This window comes from Cyprinus carpio, chromosome B23 (genome assembly GCF_018340385.1).
Source record: "Cyprinus carpio isolate SPL01 chromosome B23, ASM1834038v1, whole genome shotgun sequence".
Classification (NCBI taxonomy): domain Eukaryota; kingdom Metazoa; phylum Chordata; class Actinopteri; order Cypriniformes; family Cyprinidae; genus Cyprinus; species Cyprinus carpio.
In genome coordinates this window covers 21585740-21602548 of record NC_056619.1, presented here as the reverse complement: position 1 = coordinate 21602548, position 16809 = coordinate 21585740, and the positions used below count along the sequence as shown (strand labels likewise).

General features: G+C 36.8%; 1 protein-coding gene across 2 annotated transcripts in view; it reads right to left on the bottom strand.

Annotated features, from left to right (window-relative positions):
• Window positions 1–16809, bottom strand: part of dlgap4a (discs, large (Drosophila) homolog-associated protein 4a) — a 131269-nt gene that overhangs the window by 54957 nt on the left and 59503 nt on the right. The window lies entirely within an intron of this gene.

Sequence of the window (16809 nt, the reverse complement as noted above, 5' to 3'; positions counted from 1 at the left end):
ACAGCATTTCTTTAATTGCACTGAATGTGAACTTAATGTGGTCTTTCTTGGACTGGTGCTGGTGGACGGTCGTCCTCTGTTTCAGAGCTGCATCTGTGTGGAGCGATACTTCATCCTGTTACCTTCCTGAAGCTCAAACCCATAAATTACAGGATCACCATATCCATCTTTGGATGGGTTCTGATCATATGTTCAACCATATTAGGGACAATGAATATCATTGGACTTTATCGATTGATTTTGGCAGAATTATTTTTTTTTTCAGCATAAAACTATTCACTTGCTTGATGGTCCTGGAGGCTCTGCTGTGTCCTGGACCTGGTGATAACATTTAGAAGAGAAACGGAGTGAACCGGGATAAACTCAAAACTTTCTGGATCATTCTGATGGTTCTGGCATCTTCAGTGTTGACGTACGGTCCTACAACTCTCTCTCCCGCTTTATTATTTTATAGATTGACAGACGTTACTTTTGTCCTGGGCCATTTGTTTGTGCCTTGGGCTCATGTCAGGGTTTGTGAGCCTTACCTCTATCTCAGAAGAGTTGGAAAGCTGCCATTCTGTTAACAGGTTTTAGATGGAATGGAGTGCACATTACACAGTAGGGATGGGCATTTTTCAAAAAAAAATATTGTATTTGAATATTTGGGCTCATAAAAACGGAAATACGAATATTTGTTTATTTAAACGACATTTAATGAGAAAGACGTTATTTTTTAATTATCAATTTTTGTCACTATTTCTGAACAAGCTTATGATTAGGCATTATACAAAGCATTCAAGCTCAAGCAGAGCAAACTGAAAAAATAAAGACCATGATGTTTATATTATTTCACATATTAAGGTTAAGAAAAAAAATATATCAGCTGTCTTTTCTCAGTCAACTGGTGTTTGGATTTCATGGGATTCCTCATTGTGGTGATGATATTGTGATAACTCAATTTCACTGATTCATTTAATCAAAAGTAATTCCATTTTGTAAGATAATTTTGATCAAAGTAACTCCAAACTTCACAAAGTAGACAACGACATTCTTTGATCAAATACAGTCAACTTGTAAACTCGCTGCACAGCATCGTCCAGTGCATTTAATTATAACTGACATTTAGTTTGCAACTTAGGATTTATCATGGATTCCCTGCATTTACGGCCAGCAAAGCAACATGCAGTAAAATTTGAATAGTGTTTTTATTTTTCGAATAATAATTACAGAGCAAATATTTTAATATTTGTGCATACCCCATTACACAGTGGCCTAATACACTACAAAATACATTATAGGCTTACAAAACACTGTGGCCCAATAAATAATAATATAATGGATATACAGTATTCCCCAAAAATGAAATTTTATGATCAATTACCCAGCCTCAAGTCCCTCGAGAAATAATGACAGATTTTTTTATGTAGAAAAATGTGGCACTGTTACCACATAGATGTGTTGTGTTAAGTGTGAGGTCACAATGACACACACAAAGTTTGGTGTCAATATGCCACAGATTTGCAGTTTGGCATTAAACCAAATTCTTTGATGCAGTAAATAAAAAACCACTTCATCTATCGAAATAAATTCCATATTTTTTTGCCGGCATGGTCTGAAGATGATCTGAGTCAAATTTGATGAAATTTTTTTTTATTTTTTTTTTATTTTTTACTGTGATTAATGTTCAGACTGTCTTTTTTCTGTGATTAAGATTCTATCTGATACAGATTATTTATTTTTGTTATTTTTATGTGAATTTTGGCAAAATTTATAGAGATGTGATAATCTGCATTAATATACATATGCATGACTGGCAGTAAGGATGGTTCTTTTTGTGATTGTCTTTGGAGTCTGATGTTAGGCTGATGATACACAGAGCAATTTTGTAAAAAGTCTAAGTATGGACATGTTGGAAAGGACAAACATCTCAGCTTATAAGGAATCACTTTTTTCTTTAAATAACACAATTTTCAATACTTTGCACTCCATCAGTAAATCAGGACAAAATCAAAGCTTTTCAGATTATTCTGGTCCAGCTGGTCTTTTCAAAACTAGCATGTGGTCCTATCTTTGTCTCTCTTGTGCTTTATCATATTTTAGATTTAGAGAAGTTTCTTTTATCCTGGTCCATTTCCGTGACCTTTGGGATCATGTTAGGGATTCTGTATCCTGTCCTCCATCTCAAAACAGATGGAAAACCACTCTTTTGTTAGCATTAAAAAAAAGAAGTAGAAGAAGAAGAAAAAGATAAATTTCTTGTCTAGCATGGGACAAAATCTGTAAAAACTTGAGTTACCATTCAATAAAATGGAACTTGTTGAAAAAACAGTTAGATCTTTTGATTATTTGAAATGTCATTGTCCTAGTGGAATATCTGAGTGGTTTTGCACATCTTCTGCTCTACTTTGAATTGTGAAAGTGACCAGAAATTGGCACCTTCTTTTTAAAAAACAATGTTTTAGGTAAACATAAGCTTGCCTTCCTTTAATGACAGTGGAGAAATCTGAATGCTCAACTGGTCCATATTCAAATCTTAAGACTTTTTTTTGTGTCTTAACATACACATTTGAACACTAGAATTTGTACAGAAGTATTTGGCCTGCCACACACAGAAAACCACTAAAGCAAACTATCGTAAATAATATTCCTCACCAAATCAAATTGTGGTCCAGCCTGACGAGCAATGAGACAATGATGATGTTCCAATGTTATTAATACAGTATACATTTCTAAATACACTCACTGGCTACTTATTACAAACACCTACAACATTCAACTGCTCATTAATGCAAATATCTAACTAGCCATTCACACTCAGTAACTCAATGCATTTAGGCATGTAGACATGGTCACAATGATCTGAAGTTCAAACCAAACAAACAGAATGGGGAAGAAAGGTGATTTAAGTGACTTTGAATGTGGCATGGTTGTTGGTGCCAGATGGGCTGGTCTGAATATTTCAGAAACTGATGATCTACTGGGATTTTCACACACAACCTTCTCTAGGGTTTACAAAGAATTGTCTAAAAAAAGAGAAAATATCCAGAAAGCAGTAGCTGTGTGCAAAAATCACCTGTGATGCCAGATGTCAGAGGAGAATGGCCAGACTGGTTAGAGATGATACAAAGGCATCAGAAACTCAAATAACCACTTATTACAACCAAAGTATGCAGAAGAGCATCTGAATGAACACCACGTCCAATTTTGAGGCAGATGGGCTACAGCAGCAGAAGACCACAATGGGTGCCACTCCTGTGAGGAAACTGAGGCTACAATTCGCACAGGCTCACCAAAATCGGACAATAAAAGATTGGAGAATGGTTGCCTGGTCTGATGAGCCTAAATTTTTCTTCAGCATTTGTATGGTAGGCTCAGAATTTGGCATAAATGTCATGAAAAAATGGATCCATCCTTCCTTATATCAACATTTCAGGCTGATGATGGTGAAGTAATGGCGTGTGGGATATTTCTTGGCACACTTTGGGCTCCTTAGTACCACTTGAGCATTGTTTAAATGCCACAGAATACTTGAGTATTGTTGCTGACCAAGTCTTGTGATAGCTACTTCCAGCAGGATAACATGCCACGTGACAAAGCTCAAATCATCTCAAACTGGTTTCGTGAACATGACAAACCTTTGGGATGAAATGGAACGAGAGATTCACAATATGGATGTGCAGCCAACAAATCTGCAGCAACTGCATGATGCCACCATGTCAATATGGACCAAAATCTCGGAGGAATATTTCCAGCACCTTGCTCAAGCTACGAAGATTTAAAGGAATAGTTCACCACAAAATGTAAATTTGCTGTTAATTTGCAGTTAACAATGTTGTAAACAATGGTTAGTTTCTTGAACCGATCAATTTTTTTGCTTCATAAGACCTCAATATATCTTCAGGAGCAACAGCGAGATGTACCTTATAACGTTGCTGGTGAGTTTAAATTCCTTCTTCATTTCCATGCCTGATAGGAACTGAAAATCAGAATTTGAATGTTGCATCAATGCAAAGCTGCTCAATATGTCAAAGACATCTCAATAAGTCAAAACAACATCTTTATAGATCACATCCAACATGTTCGGCTGGAGTCACACTAGCAGCTAGCGACTGTGCTTTTAATGAACGACTGAAAATAAATTTACTTTCTTTTAAATAGACATATAAAACAAATCTATGTATGGACATGTTGGAGATGACAAACATCTCAGCTTGTACAGAATCACTTTTCTCGGTGAACTCCACCATTTTCAGTGTTTTATACTCCTCTTTTTTCACCACCGCATTTGGCATCAATATGGTTCTTGGACTTCCAGCAAATTGTTACATCCTGTGGCTGAGCGTGAAGGAGATGATTCAAGGACAGTCCACCAAAATCTTCAATGTTAATGGGGCACTTGCTGAAATCCTCTTCTGTTTTGCTCTCTTTTTTGCCATAGCGGACTATTTCTTTGACTGCATTGATTGTTGGTTACCACTGATCTTTTTTGGACAGCTGCTGCTGGTCGGTCGTCCTCTGTTTCTGAGCTGCATCTGTGTGGAGCGATACTTAGGTGTTCTCCATCCCGTTACCTTCCTGAAGCTCAAACCCATAAAATACAGGATTGCTTTATGTGCCGTTGGATGGATTTTTATTATTAGCTCCTGTGTAATCGGTACAATGGGTGACATTAAATATTACAACTTTCTTCTGCCACAATTACTCTTTTTCTTCTTTGTAAAACTGTACAGCTGCTTGATGGTCCTGAAGGCTCTGATGCGTCCTGGACCTGGTGACGATGTCAAGAAGAGGAATGGAGTAAATCAGGACAAAATCAAAGCTTTTCGGATCATTTTGGTTCTGCTGGTCTTTTCAACACTAACATACGGTCCTATCTTTGTCTCTCTTGTGCTTTATTATATTTTAGATTTAGAGAAGTTTCTTCTATCTTGGTCCATTTCCTTGTTATTAGCGATCCTGTTAGGGTTTGCGTATCCTTTCCTCTATCTCAAAAGGATTGGAAAATTACCCTTTTGTTAACATTTAAAAAAAATTCATGAAACTTTTCATCCAGCAGAGAACAAAATCTGTAAAAATACAATACCAAGGTTGTCTTGCTAAACCACTGAGTGGCAAACATAAGATTTCCTTCTTCCAAAGACATAAAACAGGATTCATAAAACTGAATTCTCTGTTGGGTCATATTCAAATCTTAGGATATTTCTGAGGTTGTATTGTAGACATTTGTACTCTAGAATTTGTTGAAAACTGTTAATTTCGAGGATTGGGGCTACCATACACATTGAAAAGCATCACAGCAAACTATAAGTAAATACATTTCCTTACCCACTGAACTGTGAATAATTATTATTTAGACCAATCATACCTGACAAGAAAAGCCTAAACAGACAATCTTGTCAGAAACCTTGGCTCAACCACAGACGGTATTACTGCTAATAGATCTTTACCTGGAAAGTGACTAGCTTGTCCAAACAAAGTCTAATATTACTCACATATTACACTGGATAACTTCTCATTTTGCTGTGAATGTGGACAAAGTTGTTGTAAACCTGATATATAGGATTATGAAAAATAGTTTTTTCATTTGCATGCCTAATATACATTTTCCATGCTTCCCACACTGAGTTTGAATGCTGCATTAATGCAAAACTGCTCAGTAGATCAATCATAACTAAGTATTTTGGCAGCACAGGAAACAAATCATATTCAGTGGACCATCAACATGAACCCAACTAGTAGTTGGCTACTGTGATTTCAAGTGTTTGGTGGACAACTTAAACATTCAGGGAACGAGGACACACTCCCTTGAGGTTCTCCTGGTGAGGAAATATACTCAGAATTTACTTTAAATCTAAAGCTGGTTTGTAATGTTTATTCATATGGTCCTAATGCATCTTGTTTCATAAACTCTAGATAAGACCATGACAAATCTTTCAATGTGCCTACCATTAACATACATAGTGAACTCCAGCGCATGCTATGTTTTTCCCTCCTACGTCATCGCTGCCTCTCTCACCATCAACATGGTTCTTGGTCTTCCAGCAAACTGTTATATCCTGTGGCTGAGCGTACAGGAGATGATTCAAGGACAGTCCACTGAAATCTTTGTCTTCAACGCAGCACTTGTCGAGTTCGTCTTCTGCACCTCCTACGTTTTCCTCATTCAACAGATTTTCTTCAGTTGTAGAGTCTGTGAGTTTGGGTTGCTTTTTTTTGGACTGGTACTTTGGGTCGGTCGGCCTTTGTTTCAGAGCTGCATCTGTGTGGAGCGATACATTGGGGTTCTCCATCCTGTGACCTTCCTTAAGTTTAAACCCATGAAATATCGGGCCACATGCTCAGCCGTCGGATGGGTTGTGATCATCATCTCATGTGTAACATGTACTCTGGAAGTGATTACACTCTTTAACATACTTCTGCTTGAATTCATTTTTTTTTTCACAGTAAAAGTCTTCTGTTGTTTGATGGTCCTAAAGGCTCTGGGGCGTCCCAGACCTGGTGATCACATCCAGCAGAGAGATAGTGTAAACAAGGATAAAATCAAAGCGTTTCGGATCATTCTGATGGTGCTGGTGTGTTCGGTGTTCATGTACGGCCCAATTATTATCTGTCTTGTGCTTTATCATATCATAGATCAGGAGAAGTTTCTTCTGTCCTGGTCCATTTCCTTGAGTTTGGGGATAATGTTAGGATTTGGGCAGCCTTTTGTATATCTTAAAAGAGTTGGAAAGTTGCCGTTTTGCTAATATTTGTCTAAAAAGCCTTGAAACTTTAGGTGCACTTTAACAAAAATCAAGTTTGACAAAACTACATAGTTGAATTTTATGAACTTTAGGTTCTTCTAAATATCTGTACATGAAAAGGGTGTTAAAAATCCTGCTCACAAAAGCAGCTGTGATGTAGCTGAGAGATTTCACAGATCTGTTGTGACTTTTCCTTTGTACTTTGCATTGCAAAGGTGACTCTTTGCCACTATTGTGTAGTTAAACAGAGCACTAAAATCCCATCTGTCCCCTAGAGCTCTGACTTACCCTTTACTTCAAATTGTACCCTGGAGATGTCTGCATAAAAACATAGAGGTTACCCAAAAATGCCAAATGCATATTCATCTTGCTGCTTTTCTGAATAAATAAATAAATAAACACATAAAATATCTACTAGTAAATCTTTAGGCTCCCTATAATATTTTGCAGTTATGTACCATTCAGGAACCTTCTAGAACTTTGCATCATGGTATTAGTTTTGGTGTTTTGTTCCTCATTTGTAAATCACTTTGAATAAAAGTATCTGCTAAATTAATAAATGTAAATTTAAGAGTGCTGGGTAAACAGCAATCAAACAAGCTAATGCAATTCATACAGTGTTGTAATTTGAAATCTCTCACCACATTTGCATACTAGTTTCTTCCATTTCCTACTTCCTTCAAACACACGAGATAACCAAGGCTTTAGGCATTTTTACCATGAAAAATGTTTTACTTTTTGAAAAAATCATGTTCTTCTATGCTGTTGAATTATAAAACTGTGCAGATATTCATTATTCAACACATTCTTCTTCTTCACTCTGACAGATTTAAAGTACAATCAAAGACATTCTAATGTCCAGTATCTGAGTGTTTAATGATGTCATTTTTAAATAATGAGTGATTATTCCATTCAAAGTTCGTCATCATTTTTGAGTCATCTATCAGAGCCATCAGTCTTTCTGTATTTCACCCACATGTGCTTCTTTTGCCTGCTAATTTATAATGAAACCAAACCCTCACTGAACACCAGGAGAGTTTTAGTATCTGTCACATAAATGCACATAACAAGCAACTCAAAAGATATTTGTTGTAGCATACTTCTATGCTGCTTGACAGTAAGAAATGTGACTACTTTGTATTAAAATGAACAGCTTGGACATTAGCTATAATAAACTCCCTTTGTGTTCAAAAAGAGAGTGTTTTTCTATACTGAGAAATGATCTGCCTCAGATCATCAGCACTCCAGCCGTCCTAATGACAGCCCATTTCAGCAACTTACAGATGCAGTCAGAAATGCACTTGCTACCTGCTGGGCCTGGAAACCATACAGCTTCACTGCGGCACTCTGGGATTGAACTTATTTCAATCAGTGGCAGTGCTGTACAAGCTGCTGAACCTTTCCCAGCTCCCTACACTAACTTTGAACAATAGTGCTCCTAAATCCAGTGATCTACTTTCTGAATCTTTGGCAGTTCCTTACAATGTGTTTAACCTTTCTTGGTTCTGATGGTTTTTAGAGGTTAAGGTGGTTTTAGATGTTTGAGGTTATTTTTGGAAAATAGTGCTCCTACTCCTCTCTTCACTCTGAAAACAGCAGCTTCAAAAGCAGAAACTGCACCATCTCCCATGCTAGAAATGACCGGTAGCCCTTCTTAGTCATTGCAGACAATACATTCAATACCAAAAACTATGTTTCGTTACAATACTCCTGACAGCAAAACTCTCACCATTGTGGACTGAAATGTCTGCTCCGTCAAGCCCTGAATGTGCAAAGAAAAAGACCATAATGTTACTGACCTGAGCTAGCTTTTACTGTTAATAGTTCTTATTCTCCTCAACTAGGGATTGTACTAACTAATAGACTATGGCTTAACTCTACCTGTCCTACTGTCACAGTCTCTCACTGTCTGGAGGGGACACTTTAAGCTAAGACGTCGACACCTTGCTACTGTTTCTATTCAGTTACTTGGACCCTTCTTTCTCTTCTCCAGAATCTTTTAAGGACTCTTCCACATTTACGCTCCATTTCAACAGTGCTGACGATGACAAATCAAATGCTTCTCTGAACCGATGACCCACTCGGTACTTAGGGCTGGCGATATTATCTTAAAATATCTTATCGATAAATCGCCCTTAAAAAATATCACGATATCCGACTAACTATGGTGGTTCCAGCTAGCCCCCATCGTTTCCACCAGGGCCCCACCCCCGCTGAGTCAACATTGCTGACATGACACCATAAACCACACCATTGTTCAGCAGTTGGTATTAACTGCCAACAAAGCTCCTTGGTTTCACTTTTCATTAGTTAGACCCTCCTTAAAACTAACAGAAAACATTACTTTGCTGTTACATTTGACTGTAGTTGCTAACAATTTCGCCTCGGTTCTTATCAAATTTGTGGTTTGAAATGAATTTTCGTTGTGTGCAGAGACTGTTGTGGAAAAATAATAAAACCCCATTTTAAGTTCCCATCATGGTTAAATTTGACATTCTGTGCCGCTCGCATGTAATAATGATAATGCATGTTGATGTCATACTAAATAATGTCTTGAACTTACCTAAACTCACTAGTTTCTCATGCACCCGTCCAAGTTGCTCTTTCTTTTTGGCATGAACGACGTCTTGTGTTGAACCATTTCATGATGTTTCAAAAACTCTTCACGGAATTTCCCTGGACTGCTCCCAGCTTGTGGAATGAACCATCCCATAGAGAACATTGCAGCGTTTTCAAAAACATCTAAAGGCCTATCTTTTATCTGCATGTAACCAACTAATACTAAACTTACCTTTTTTCTTTTCTATCATATTCCAAAAAAAAAACAAAAAAATTCTGTCATCATTACTCCCCTCATGTCGTAACTTCCAAACTGTATGACTTGCATTTCTTACGTTGAACATATGTTTGAAGATCTATTATTATTTGTTTATATTTGTATACACGGTTTAAAAAAAATCTGTATAGATTACAAGGAAATGTAAATGCGCTGTATTAAAGGAATTTGTGACATTAGCTAATAAATTACTACCTGTCATTCTTGTGAGTTTTTCATCTATTATACATCCGAAATGAGTCTAAATAAAGATCATCAGCATGCCATGCTAATGTTTTTTGTATTTCAGCAACTTACTGTTTTCAGACAATTTTTGCTGGGCCCTGCAGAAAAATAGAAAAGGCCTATAACCTAAATAAGGGAAAATTCTATTGGAACGGCAGTCTCCAACATCGCTGCTATGAACGCATTACAGCTCCCCCCTGACTACCTTTGAACAATATTGCGCCTAATCCAGTGATCTGGACCAAGACAGTCGGGATTTTTTGTTTAATTTTGTTTTTAATTAACATGAAAACAAAAGTGAAAGGGCATTCAAGATGCTTGAGGTTTTTTGTCTCTCAACTGCTTTTCATTAAACTTTACAACCCGTTTGTATAATGATTTGGTTCTCAATGAGTGTAATTGTCCCCCTGCATAAGAATGTGAAAGAAGCTGATTCCAGTTTGTTCAAAATAGCTTTACATGAATAAAGAGCATTAATGCACGGATTAAAGCTTAATTCCTTCATGGTTACAGAAATTTGAAATAACATTCAAGTGGTACTATTGCAATAGACAGTAATTGTCCCATTGGTTTGAGAAATGTCCGAGGGTGATGTGACAGAGAGCTCAGCATGTAGGCTTTTTGCACGTTGAATCTTTTGTAAAACACAAGGATTGCTACGAACATCGACTAGAAGACACTAAATGTGCAACTTCTATGTTGACTTTCTTTAAGCATCTGATGATTTCCGATTGAATAGCTTTTCAATTCCCATACCTCCTACTAAATTATTTCATTGTTGCATGCAAAAAGACCTGTATTGTAAGGATGTAAAATATTTTTTTGCAACTTACTAGTGTTTATCATTCTGCGGTTTTTTCCCGATAATGCGATAATCGTCTCTTTACCTGACTGCTGACATCGACATCGCAATACTTATGAGACATTGTTGATATACGATAATTTCTGATGTGTTATTATATTACTAATGCTTGGAAGTTGAATGAGAGAATACATGTTTTAAACATCTTATTGTACAGGTAGTTAATCTGCGTTCTAATCTAATTTGGCTGCTGCACTGGAAACGCATCACACATAGGCTACAGACAGTAGCTTTTACAACATTGTAGTCAAGCTACAGAATGTATTCAGCTCGGAAATGTTATCATGTAGGCCTATGGGACTAACATCATGCAGCCCCGGTTTTCAGTAAAGCCCCGATTTTTTTTTGAGCAAAAACGTTTTCAAATAAATACATAGCGCTCATATTTCACCCCAAAATAGTATGGATAGTTCACCCAAAAATCACCCTCATGTTGTTCCAAACCTGTATGCTGAGTTCAAACCTGAGTTGCTTTCTTATGTTGAACATATTTTGAAGATTATTATTTGAATTATATAGTATACACGGTTTAAAAAAATATCTGTATATATTACAAGGAAATGTGCGCTGAAGGAATTTGTGTCTTTTAATTATACCTGTCATTCTTGTGGTTTTTCATCATTATACAGTCTGTTTAAGTAAATATTCAGAAACGCATGCAGTGCTACTTTTTGTCTTTTTTCTGTTTAACTTTTATTAAACTGCAGATCAAAATAGAAAAGGCCTATAACCTAAATAAGGGAAAATTCTATTGGAACGCATCTCCAAAATAATCGCATACACATATGCACGTTGCCATTACAGTAGTCAGCGCTGAGCAACAGGCAAATACAATATAAACTGAGGTTACAAAAGTGATTCAGTCGAGATCAGTGAGGGATTTTTGTTTATTTTGTTCTTTGATTAACATTATAATGACTGGTGGCAGCGGCTGCTGTCAATGCACGGATGCAATACAGCCTTGTTTTCTTTCTCAACTCTTTACATTAAGACTTAAGACATAACCGATTGTATTTATGGGATATTTTGATTTAATTATGTGTGTATTTGTCCATTTGAATGTGTAAGAATGCGAGAAAGAGAGCTCAGTCCAGTGTCCGCATATATAAGAGGCGGCTTTTGCAGTTGAATCTTTTGAAAACACAATAAATGTGCTACAGAAATCGAGAAGAAGAATCTAAATGTAATTTGATTCTTGACCTTACGCATCTGATCTGATTTCCGAAATTGGAATAGCTTTTCAATTCCCAACCCTCCTACTAAATTATTTCATTGTTGCATGCAAAAAGACCTGTATTGTGCTATGTAAAATATTTTTTGCAACTTACTAGGTTTATCATTTGTCCCTTTTTTCCCGATAATGTCGATAATCGTCTGTTACCTGACTGCTGACATCGACATCGCGATACTTATGAGACATCGTCGATATACGATAATATCGTCATGTGTTATTATATTACTGGATGCTTGGAATTGAATGAGAGAATACATGTTTTAAACATCTTATTGTACAGGTAAATTAATCTGTGTTCTAATCTAATGTGCTGCTGCACTGAAACGCACACACATAGGCTACAGACAGTAGCTCATACATCATGCGCATATCGTGCTCACACAGAATCATTCAGCTCGGAAATGTATCGTTAGGATTGGGTATTGTTTGAATTTTATTGTTTCCGATTCCGCTTATCGATTCTGATTCTTTTCAATTTCCAGTTTCGATTCCATTTAAATAATGATATCAAACATTTATGCTGTGCCTCTTTTTTGTAAACCATTTATTGAAGCCAAATACTATGAATAAAAATCAACAGGCTACATAAAACCTGCACTATTTAAGAGCTGTTTGTGTTCAAAATAGAACTGCATGATTCTGGATATATTTTTTTTCCCCCCAATGGAAGTTCTGGTTCTCTTACAATTCTGAAGAAAGAACATAGAATCTAAACAAAACAAACAAACTAAACAGAATCACATGTTATTTATGAATAAATGATTCAATGACTCACTCAAGATGTACTTGTTTCACTACACCTCTCTTGCAACATGTTTAGTAATCACAGATATTATTCTTAGCTTTTTTGGCATCTGATCGCAAATGTAGCAAAACTTTTAAGCTAAAAATAGATTAGCGAGCAAGGTCCTGGCAGATGAAGAAAAAAAAAGTGCATAGGAATCGATAGGCGGAATCGAAATTTTAATTTGACAACAAGTATCCGATTCCTGACCTTAAGTATCCGATTCTGGAATTGGAATCGATTTCCGATTCCCAATCTTATGTATTGTCAACACTGTTCTGTGATTTCTCAATAAAATAGCTTAGAAACTGAAAAGCTCAAGCATATATTCCTTAATAACTAAATCCCACAGCTTCACTACTAGTAGAGAGACGCTGCCAGGTAGAATTAATTCACACACGCAATCGCTCTCGCTAATGCATTCATATGAACGCAATCTTTACTGTGCTACTTTACCTGTTATCTGATTTAGAATGAGCAGAAATCTGTGAGAAATATAATGACCCAAAGACAAAGAACTGATAAAAATGAGCTGTTATAGGAGCAATAGCCATGTGGGCAGCACTGTGTCATATGCCATAGATGTGCACAAGGTGTTTGTCACTGCTCCAGACGTATTTGGTCATTTATGACGTCATCAGCGACTAGTCGACTTCGACTCAACTTTCATCACATAAAAGTCGACTTTTAGTCCTTCAACCTCTAGGATTAACCTACTTGCATGTAGATGTCTCTGAACATGGAGCTGGAATATGAGAAAGTGTTTTAACATCCAAAAAATTCCACACATCACCTTTAAAGAGATCTCTTTTGTGATTTTACTGCCCTATGGGACTTCTTTCTTGCTAGTTTCATTGCTGGCACTGCTGGCATCAAATAAAAAGCTATCCAGAAAATGTTTGAGCTCTTCTTTTGTATTCACAGGGGGTGTCTTCTTTTCACTTTTAATCCCAAAGCAACATTGTTATTATTAAAGTCTAATATTACAGTGTAAAATAACAACAACAAGAAAGGCATTATGGAGGTACAAAAACATAAGGCACCCATTTTCCAGCCATTTATTTTGTCATCTAAAGTAAATGTCTTGACTGATCTTAATATGTTAAGGCCTAAAATATGATTTTAAAAGATACCAACCTAAACAACTAAAAACAGAGCATGATACAAACTGTTCCCTTTATTTTTATTATTTCATGTTTATATTTCCACTGTTTTCTATGAAAAAATGTACGTTATGGAGAACACAGTGCTTGATGTTTTAAACTATCACAAGACAAAAACTCTCAGCTCCCTAAAAAAACACAAGAAACACAAGGATATCAATCAACTAGCCGCCCATTTCAAGTACAAGAAAAAAAAGCATCATGGTTAAACTACTAGAAAATCATATGTAACAGAATTATATTAATCAAGTTATTTACAAGATTATGTTATTTGTTTTATGATTAACTCAATAATTGACCCTGCGTCCCGATGTGCATACTATCCACCCTATCTGCCCTAAATAGTATTAGGGTGAATAGTACGCACATTGGGACGCAAGGACAGTCACGTAGGTGTTTCGCTATTACACAAATAAGTTATTTTGAAGGAATCGGCTTGTAAGAGTCACTGAATCACTCATAATAAAAGTCACTTATCGCAACCTTCTGGCAAACGATGGATAACGCAGAAAGAGAAAATCAAAAGCCCTCGCTATTAACTGACAGTATTGTCGGAAAATAATCATGTAATTTGTGTTTGGTGCAGGAAACCTTGATTAATAACAATATGGACAGGTGTGTAGTAGAATATAGGCCCTTTAAACACACCTGCACAGGACATCTGTGCTCTGTAGGTGTGCTGGATCACTTTTTGAAGCCAGTCAATGGGGGGCGCTGACACAGCTGTTCCTGTCAGTCCCATGAGGAGCGGTGGGGATGAAGATCATGCTACATCTGTCCTCTCATCTCTGGACCACCTCTGACTGATCACATCCATACTGACACACACAATCTCCCAGCAGGCATCAAACGATTATCCTGTGCGACATCAGACCAGATGCCCTCCTCTTCCACATCAGACCGAAGCGGGTTGGCTAATCTAAACCGGCACTGAAGCTGTGCATCTTGCTGATCTGTGATGTTTGACACATCCAATATTTACACAAAATGTCATTGATGTCCACATACAGACACAAGGTGGCTGTGACTAATCTACAAAGCCTACAAAATTATTTGAACACTTTAATCATTCACTATGATTTTTTTTTTTTCCATGGTACCACAGTGAACATTGAGCTTTGAGCTTAGGGTTTTCCATGGTACCACAGTGAACATTGAGCTTAGGATATCAAGATTGCACCATTTGTTGTTTCTCGATCATAAGAATATTATTTTGTTTTTGATAAGAAAGAAAAAATATTATATTATGTTCTTGAATCATAAGATCTCAAGAATAAGAATTTTGTTTTTTGTTGATAATGAGAATATTTAATAATAAATGATCTTTAGTAGTTCTTTATATTCCTTATGGATTTAATATGTATTTTCACTTGTTTTTTTTTTTTTTTTTTTGATTTTTTTATTTTTTTTGTTTTTTTTTTTTTTTTTTATTTTTTTTTTTTTTTTTTTATTCATGAACATAATAACAGTAGATGTTTTGTGTTAGGGACCAGTTTTGTCGTAGAAGCACGTGACATTAATTGCTCATGTAATTGTTTTAAAACATGATGATTTTGGTTATATTAGATATGTATATATATATGTTATATATACGACCTATATATATATATAGATATACGATATACATATGTATATAAATATGTTATATATTATATATATCAATGATATTACTCATAATACTTATGTGTGTATAGAGGTCCTTCTCAAAAAATTAGCCTATTGCCCTAAAAGTCATTATTTTCCATATGTAATGATAAATTTAAACTTTCAAGACAGTCACGTAGGTTTATTTCGCTATTTATATTTCAGGTCTTTTATTGTTTTAACTAATGATTTGGGCATACAGCTCAGGAAACCCCAAAAATTCCTCACTCAAAAAATTCATATCATGAAAAAGTTCTCTTATCGCTATTAACCTAATCATCTGCAATCAACTAATAACTCTAAAACCTGCAAAAGATTCTGAGGCTTTTAAAAACTCCCAGTATAACGACTGGTCATTAATCAAAATGCAATCATGGGTAAGACTGCCGGGCAGGATGCTGTTAATAAGGCCATCATTGACACCCTCAAGCGAGAGGGTAGACCCTTTAAAGAAATTTCTGCACGGATAGGCTGTGCCCAGTAGTGCTGTATCAAGGCATCACTCAGTGGGAAGTCTGTGGGAAGGAAAAAGTGGGGGCAAAAAACGCTGCACAACGAGAAGTTCCTGACCGGACCATGAGGAGATGTGGGGAGGACCGATTCAGACCTGGGGGACCTCTCAGCAGTGGACTGACGTCTGGAGTAGAAACATCCAGCCACCGTGCACAGGCGTGTGCTTTGAACCAGAAACATCAGAACGCCTGACCTGGGCGACATCAGAGCAGAGCTGCCTGGACTCCTCTTCCAGTCAGACCAAAGTACTTTTGGCGGATCTAAGCAAATTTTGAAGCTGTCATTCGGAAATCAAGGTGCCAGAGTCTGGAGGATGATTGGGGGAGAAATAAATACACAAAATGTCCTGAAGTCCAGAGTGTCAAGTACCCACAGTCAGTGGTGGTCTGTGTGCCATGTCAGCTGCTGGTGTTGGTCCACTGTGTTTTATCAAGGGCAGGGTTAATGCAGGCTAGCACTCATGATTTTTGGAGCACTTCATGCTTCCATCTGCTGAACAAGCTTATGGAAATGCAGATTTCGTTTTTCAGATCACGACCAATACCTGCTCACAGTAAAAATAAAAGTCACTGGTAAAAGGTTACTGACCATGGTTATTACTGTGCTCATTGGCCTGCCAACTTCCTGATGAAACCCCATAGAAAATCTGTGGGATATTGTGGAGAGAAGTTAGAACGCATACTCTCAAACATTCTGGATGAGCTTAAGGCCGTTATCGAAGCATCCTTTGCCTTTAAAGAGACTCAGCAGTGCCACAGGCTGATTGCTCCATGCCACGCCGCATTAGTAGCAGTCATTTCTGCAAAAGGATTCCCGACCAAGT